Below are 7,199 nucleotides of genomic sequence, written 5' to 3'. Positions count from 1 at the left end.
GTGTGCTTCGCCTCGATCCGCTCTTCGTGCGACCTCCGCCCCCGCCGAACCGAAAGGGACTCGGTCCGCCGGTTCCATAGGTGCTCGTGGATCAGAACCCCGACAGCTATGAATACAAAACATGGAGGATCACTTCGGAAAAAAATTGATTGCAAGGAAGTATGAGGTTCAATACGCATTTCAATACTTTACAAAGAGTGCTGCAATCTGGTGGAAAATGCAACAGGCCATACAAGGATGTAATGGAGCAGGAACTTGGGAGGAATTCAAGAAGACTCAGATGAGATAACGTCTCATCCGGAAGAACCGTCATAACCCGATGAAGCAAACTTGTGCATGCAAGATATGTGGAGAAATAGGACACATCCAAGAGGAACACAAGGATGGATGCCCTCATTGCGAGGAGAATCACCCAGCTGAAGAGTGCCCGACTGGGCAAGTTACTTGTTTCCTGTGTGAAGGAACTACACACTACCCTGGTCAGTTACCCCAAGGTACAAGGAAATTACCAAGCAGAAGAAAGAAGCTGTGAAATAAACCCTGAGGGAAAATTCAAAAGAACCTGCGATGAAGGAAGTTATTGAAGACCCTGATGGTGAAGGCCTAAATAGATTTTACGTTCATGCCTGCTATTCATGTGGAGAAGAAGGACATTTTTCACGGTATTACACAAAGGAAAGAGAAGAGTATCTGAGAGATTTCCCGACAACAGAAGTGAAGTTTGACCACCAAGAAATAGACGCTTTGATCATTACGAAGAAACCCAGGAAGAGAAAATTAAGGCATCCCCAGAACAACCCAATTTCTGCAGAGAAGGACCTCGGTCATATCACTTGTTACTGGTGCAAGAATTTAGGTCATTACGCTGATAAATGTCCAGAGAAGAAAAATAAATCCAAGGAGCCTACATAATCACAAAGAAGCCCCAAGACATGTCGGAACTCATTTGTTTTTGTTGCAAGGAAGCAGGACATTTTGCTAGGGAATGTTCATATCAAATGAAAGTTGGAGCTGAGTAGTTGAGATTTTGATATGGATAATAAGAATAGTAGAAGGCAAATTTATTTTCATAAGTTTGATGAGTTGAATTATGTAATCGAAGCCTCAGAGTTTGTAATGGATTCATGAAATCAATAAAGTTAAGGTGACGTGTTTTCGTACATTGAATTGTATGAGTTGTTAGTCTATGAACATAGATTTGGACCATTTTCGAGGATATGAGAAATATGGTCTATGGATGAAATTGTAAATTTCACTTTAAGGGTGGTAGTACCCTGTGAGAACACCTGACCGATGGTAAGGAAAAATGTATCCCACAGAGTGGAGTTGGACGGATTAAGTTTAAGGATTTTATTTGATTACCTCAAGAGTATGAAGGAATGAAGTAATATTTGATTTAAAGGACGTGCAATGTTGGAATATGGAACAACGGTAGCTCAAATGATGGGTTAAAGTTGTGCGAGTATTGAAGTGGGCCCACAACCCACATGCCCAGGAGTTAATAAGGATCAAGTACTCCCTGCAAGAAGAAATTTTGGAAGAAGATGTGATTTGATGAGCAGACGTTCCTTAGGGGGTTACGAAACCTCGAGAGTTGTGAAGTAACGATAGATGTTTCATTCATCTTGCAAAATCAATGGAATTATCCGAACTAAGTTTGTCGACAAGAGAAATCCTGCAATGCTTGTGAGAACTCCGGAGTGTTAGAAATGCGAGATTTGCTAAACCTTATATAGGGTAATGATTTGGGTGCGGAATGGATTGATCACCATACCGAGTTACTTTGATCATTCACTCTTGCTATTTGGAATGGTAAATCTGAGTGACTTACCTATAGTAGAGAGACGATGATGTCAAACCTTGTTTAAACCCTAGAATGGTAGAACGATGAAACCCTATACAGTCAACTGTTGCCAATCGTAGGTTATACGGTGAGATTTAGCCCATACCCATTTTCTGCAGGAGAAACCATAAATTGTTGACCACCATGAGATTTTCGATAGTTGTTTAGTACTGGCGATAGACCCGTCAACTGAGAAGACTCATCCTCGGAAGAACCTCACCATGATTGAGAGGACACAAGATTTTGAGAAAAAGGTTATGCCCCTATTGGAAGAGCCTCGGTGAAGGAATTATCCCAAAGAATATGAGAAGACCCATATCGTCTAGGTACATGAGTTTTCTCGGAATCATAACCCTTATTTTAAGTGTGGTAGCACACTAGACCATTCCGATCAATGGAATTGCTGGAAGACCCCCAAACCCTAACCTTTTCTTGCTTGCCTCTTTGAATCTCGAGGACGAGATTCATTTTAAGTGTGGTAGGTTTGTAACATCCGAAAATTCTAAATTTTGGAATGTTATATTAAATAAATAGTTTTGATTGTTGTGTGAATGATTTGGTGACATTGAGTGCAATTTGAAACTTTTTGAAAGTTGAATGAGAGGGAATAAAAAGGACTTTCCCAAAAGTGTTTCCATCTGAAATAATTTGAAACCTCATTTCAAAGTAATGCAAACTTCGTGCCACTCAAGGACTTTCAAGAGAGGAGAAGAAATGACTTCTCCAAAGATTAAGTGAAAGATAGTGGGGAGTTAAACCACTTTTGAAATTCGATTTGGAATCCCTCCCATTTGAATAGTTTCAAATTCCTCCGACCCATTGCAAAATAAAGAGAGGAGTAATATGACACTCCAAACCAGGGGCAAATTTGAAATATATTTGAATGAGGAAAAACAGAAAAGATTTGGAAGTGGTTTGAATTTCAATTTCAAAACCATTTAGGAGTTATTTAACTTTTAATCAAATTATTTTTATCCTAAAACTAAATAAATGGAAATAAGGGTAAAATGATTCCCTTCAATGGAAAATTAGGAGAAAATAATTTTGGTATTTTAAAAATGATTTTATTGGGTTTTATTGCAATAGTGGCATTGTCTGCTTTATTCGAATTTTTGTGGCTTCTATTTGTACATGAAAATATGTGCATGTTTTTGGATTTAGTTTTCTGAAAATTTTGGTATATAGTATGTCTATATAAAAGTCTTATTGTTTTTCCTTTATTTAGTTTTCTTGTCTGTGCTTATTTCAAAAAAAATGGCCGAAACTGACGGACCGAGGCCCACGTACCCTTCTCCCTCTCCCTCCCTCGGCCCACTTACCACGCCCGCGCCCGAACCACATCTGCATCAGTTGCCCGCCCCCTCTCCCATTTCCCCACTGCCGCTGACACGCGGGGCCTACTGTCTGACCCGACCCGCTCCTCCTCTTCTTCCTCCCCACGCTAAGTCGCACCGCCGCCGCCGGAATCCCGATCTTCTTGGGATCACGAATCCCCTCGCCCCCTTCTCCAAGCACCCTCCCCTATATATAACTCTCGCCCCTCGTCCGATTCCCCCTTAAAGCCCCTACTCCTGTCACCTCTCCCTGTCGCAATTTCTCGCCGGAGTCCGCCTCCGCCGCCCATGCTCACCCCGACCTCTCCCAACACCACCAACAGTCGCGCCACCCTCTACCACGTCGCGCGGTTCCCTTTTTTCGTCGGAGGACCGCCATAGGACCAACGCAGATGACCATCGAGCACCATCTACGCCTCGAGCTCACCGCCGACCGTCTCCGACCACCTCCACCAACGCCACGACCATCGTTGGGGATGCCACGCGCTGCTGCACCTGCCAATGGCCTTGTTCGACGCCGCCGACCAGTGGAGACGCCTTGCCGATGATGCCCAAAGCCCACGCCGTCGTCGACCACCATGGTAAGCTCTCCACTCCCACTCCACCGTTAGATCTGCATCAGACATGTTAGATTAGATCTTTCTTTTGCCCCAAACCATTTTCTGTTACGGTTACGTTGTCCATCCGCTAGCTCTTTTCGGCCACCGCTTTAGTCCAGCCGCGTAGCGCCACGTGGCCTTTGACCGATCGTAGTGTTTTTTTCTTTCTGTTTTAGTTTCAGAATAGTTTCTGTTTTAGATTGGTTATAACTTTTATTTTTTAGATCCAAATTGAGAGATTCTTTTTGCATTAGATTCAAAATTTCTCGAAGTTTCTGTTAGACCAATTGGATTTCAGATTTGAGTAGTTTAAATTTGAGTTTGATGAAATTTATTCAAATCACTATTTTGGCCGTATCTTGAGTTTTGTGAATTTTTTTTGATTGATTCCTTTTGCTACTGTTTTGTTATTGTTTTTTTATCTAGTAGCATGTAGCAGATTATTTATAGTTTATTTTAAATTAGGTTTATTGCGATAACAGTACTGTTTTGCTTATGTAGTTGTTTTAGTCATATAATTAGTGTTTTTAATTATTTTTAGTTAATTCTTTTTGAAATTTTTTACATGTTGTCATATGTTTATGTTAGACTACAGTAGATAAATTTTTTTAGTTATTTATTAGTGTTTAACTACTGTTTTAGTATTTGTTTGTTTAATTCATAGTGATAGTTGATAAAAGTAGTTTCATTAGTTTCAAAAGTAATTATTTTTGCCACTTCATTATATGTTGTCATTGATTCTGTTATTTGGGAGTAAATTAGTTTGATAATTATTTTAGTATTGTTTACTATTGTCTTGGCGTTTTGCTAGTTGTTATTGTTGTTCTAGTGTTAACTAGATAGTTATAATAGTTTTTATACTAGTTCTTTTTGCTAGTAAATGCTTTTGTAAATTATTTTCTGTTGTTTCATTATAATTATATTTTCTTTGTTGTAGAAAAAAATATTAGAGTAATTTGGTGTTGCTACGAGAGTATTGTCTGTTATTGTGTGAGTTGGTTTCTCCCTTGCTTTCTTGAAGTTTTTTTTTTGCAATTCTATTTGGTTTTCTTTGACTTCACTATTTTTTTAATTATTGCTTTTTGGTTGTTATTTTGGTTGCTAGTATTGTTTGCTAGGATTATTACTTATGTGAGTATAATGTTTGACTATATAGATTTTCTTGGACTGACGAATAGTTTATCAAAGATTCCGAGAGTGTTATTATATTCATCAAGTAATACCAGGCAAGTTCACTTTGACCATGTTTTCCATACCTATGTTTTATTTGCATGTAGTAGCACCCTTTCAACAATCCCTCCAGTAGTGTTATTGAATCTTGTAGTTGAGTAGAATGCATGAGGTAGAAACCCATCTCCCTGTTACCAAGCCCGGGACGTTATATAGTTTTAATGCTACGCTATAGTAGACGGGGTTTGGTATGAGTGCACGAGAGTGGTGTGAAGAAGGAGGACTCTACGTCAATGGCGACAACTTCATGATGGCATCGGCAAGGACGACATCTTCAGGACTCCAAGGCCTCAAGATTTTGAGACTCGAGACAAGAATTCAATACACACTACTGGGTGAAGGATGGTTGACAGGCACCCTAGAGGAACCAGTGGATGGCCGGGATGCATGGAGAAGCGCCATGACATCTTGCGAAAAGCTTCAACTAGATTCAAAGAGACGGAAGAATACTTCATGCCCGGAAGCTTACTTGTGCAACCGCAAGTCACTATGGGCTCTGGCTTGGTTGACCTTAGTGGTGACTTTGGCTGGGATGGTGCTAGAAGATGTAGAACTATGGTAGGATTGGATGAGCACCGGATAGTGGTCAGAGGAACTCTTCGGAAGACCATGTTTTGGTCATCTTGTCCTCAAACACCCTGAAGTACGGGAACATAAAAAGAGGGATCGATTCTTGCGGGTAAAGTGTACAAACCTCTGCAGAGGGTTAAATCCTAATTGATTAGCCGTGTCCCTGGTTACGGACAAATTGAGCCTCTGGACTTGGATCTATCTCGGAACTCTCAACACCGGACTGATAATTTAATTGTGGGCAACTTATGATGATTTGGGTATGAGACAACGGTTGGTGGAACCATGTGATGATAGAAAACTTCGTAGTACAGACTCGTGATATTCCTTTGTTGTAGGGAAAATAAAACCAACTTTTACACAAAAACATCAGACACAGAGCCACAAAACCATATTGCATGTAGAATATTATTATCATCTGCTTTCTCATGTTGTGATCTTGCCGATACATTCAATGTAATGACCTACACGGCTGCAACGTTTCATGTTGTAGATATTTTTACTTACGACGAGTAAGAGTACGGTACAGGGTTACGGTCTACACTCAACTTGCCGATGGTGTTGATGGGACTCCACACCAGATTGTTTGTTTCCGCTGAGACTTACGAGGTATATATCAGTTTTACATTATTCATACATGTGATTGCACTTTGATATAGACATTGATGTACTGCGTGTGCCAGCATACTGATCCATGGATGGCATCGATACACAGAGACTTGACCGTCCGAGGTCGGGTCGCTACAATAATATCAAGTTTCCTATCTATGTGATGAAAATCTTGAAGATTTGCTTGTTTTACCTTCCTATGCAAGTTGATTCTTGTTCCCACAAGTTTTTTGCTCACAAAATCCCTATGCATAGGAAGTGGGTTAGACTTAAATGTGCTAGTCATATTCTTCATTATGCCCTCTTTATGTTTCAATTCTTATCTTTTATGTGAGCATCATTGAAATCATGATGCCTAGCTAGGGGCGTTAAACGGTAGCACTTGTTGGGAGGCAACCCAATTTTATTTTTGTTCTTGATTTTTTCTCCTATTTAGTAATAAATAATTCATCTAGCCTCTATTTATATGTGGTTTTATGTTTTAATTAGTGTTTGTGCCAAGTAGAACCTTTGGGAAGACTTGGGTGAAGTCTTTGCGATCTAGCTGTAAAAAATAGAAACTTTAGCGCTCACGAGTTTTGCTGCCATTTTTTTACTAGAGAGTGAGATTAGGTTAATTCTTTTTGCATATGACTAATAGACAAATTCCTCAGGTCCACCAGTTTATTTCAGAATTTTTGGGGTTACAGAAGTATACGTTTGATACAGATTACTACCTACTGTTCTGTTTCTGACAGATTCTGTTTTTCGTGTGTTGCTTGCTTATTTTGATGAATCTATGGCTAGCATCAGAGGTTATGAACCATAGAGAAGTTGGAACACAGTAGGTTTAACACCAATATAAATGAAGAACTAGTTCATTACATTACCTAAGTGGTGATTTATTTTCTTATAATAACGGAGCATACGAGTTTTCTGTTAAGTTTTGTGTTGTGAAGTTTTCAAGTTTTGGGTAAAGATTCGATGGACTATGGAATAAGGAGTGGCAAGAGCATAAGCTTGGGGATGCCCAAG

The sequence above is a fragment of the Triticum aestivum genome, chromosome 6A (assembly GCF_018294505.1).
Source record: "Triticum aestivum cultivar Chinese Spring chromosome 6A, IWGSC CS RefSeq v2.1, whole genome shotgun sequence".
NCBI lineage: Eukaryota > Viridiplantae > Streptophyta > Magnoliopsida > Poales > Poaceae > Triticum > Triticum aestivum.
Note: the sequence above shows the minus strand (reverse complement) of the source record.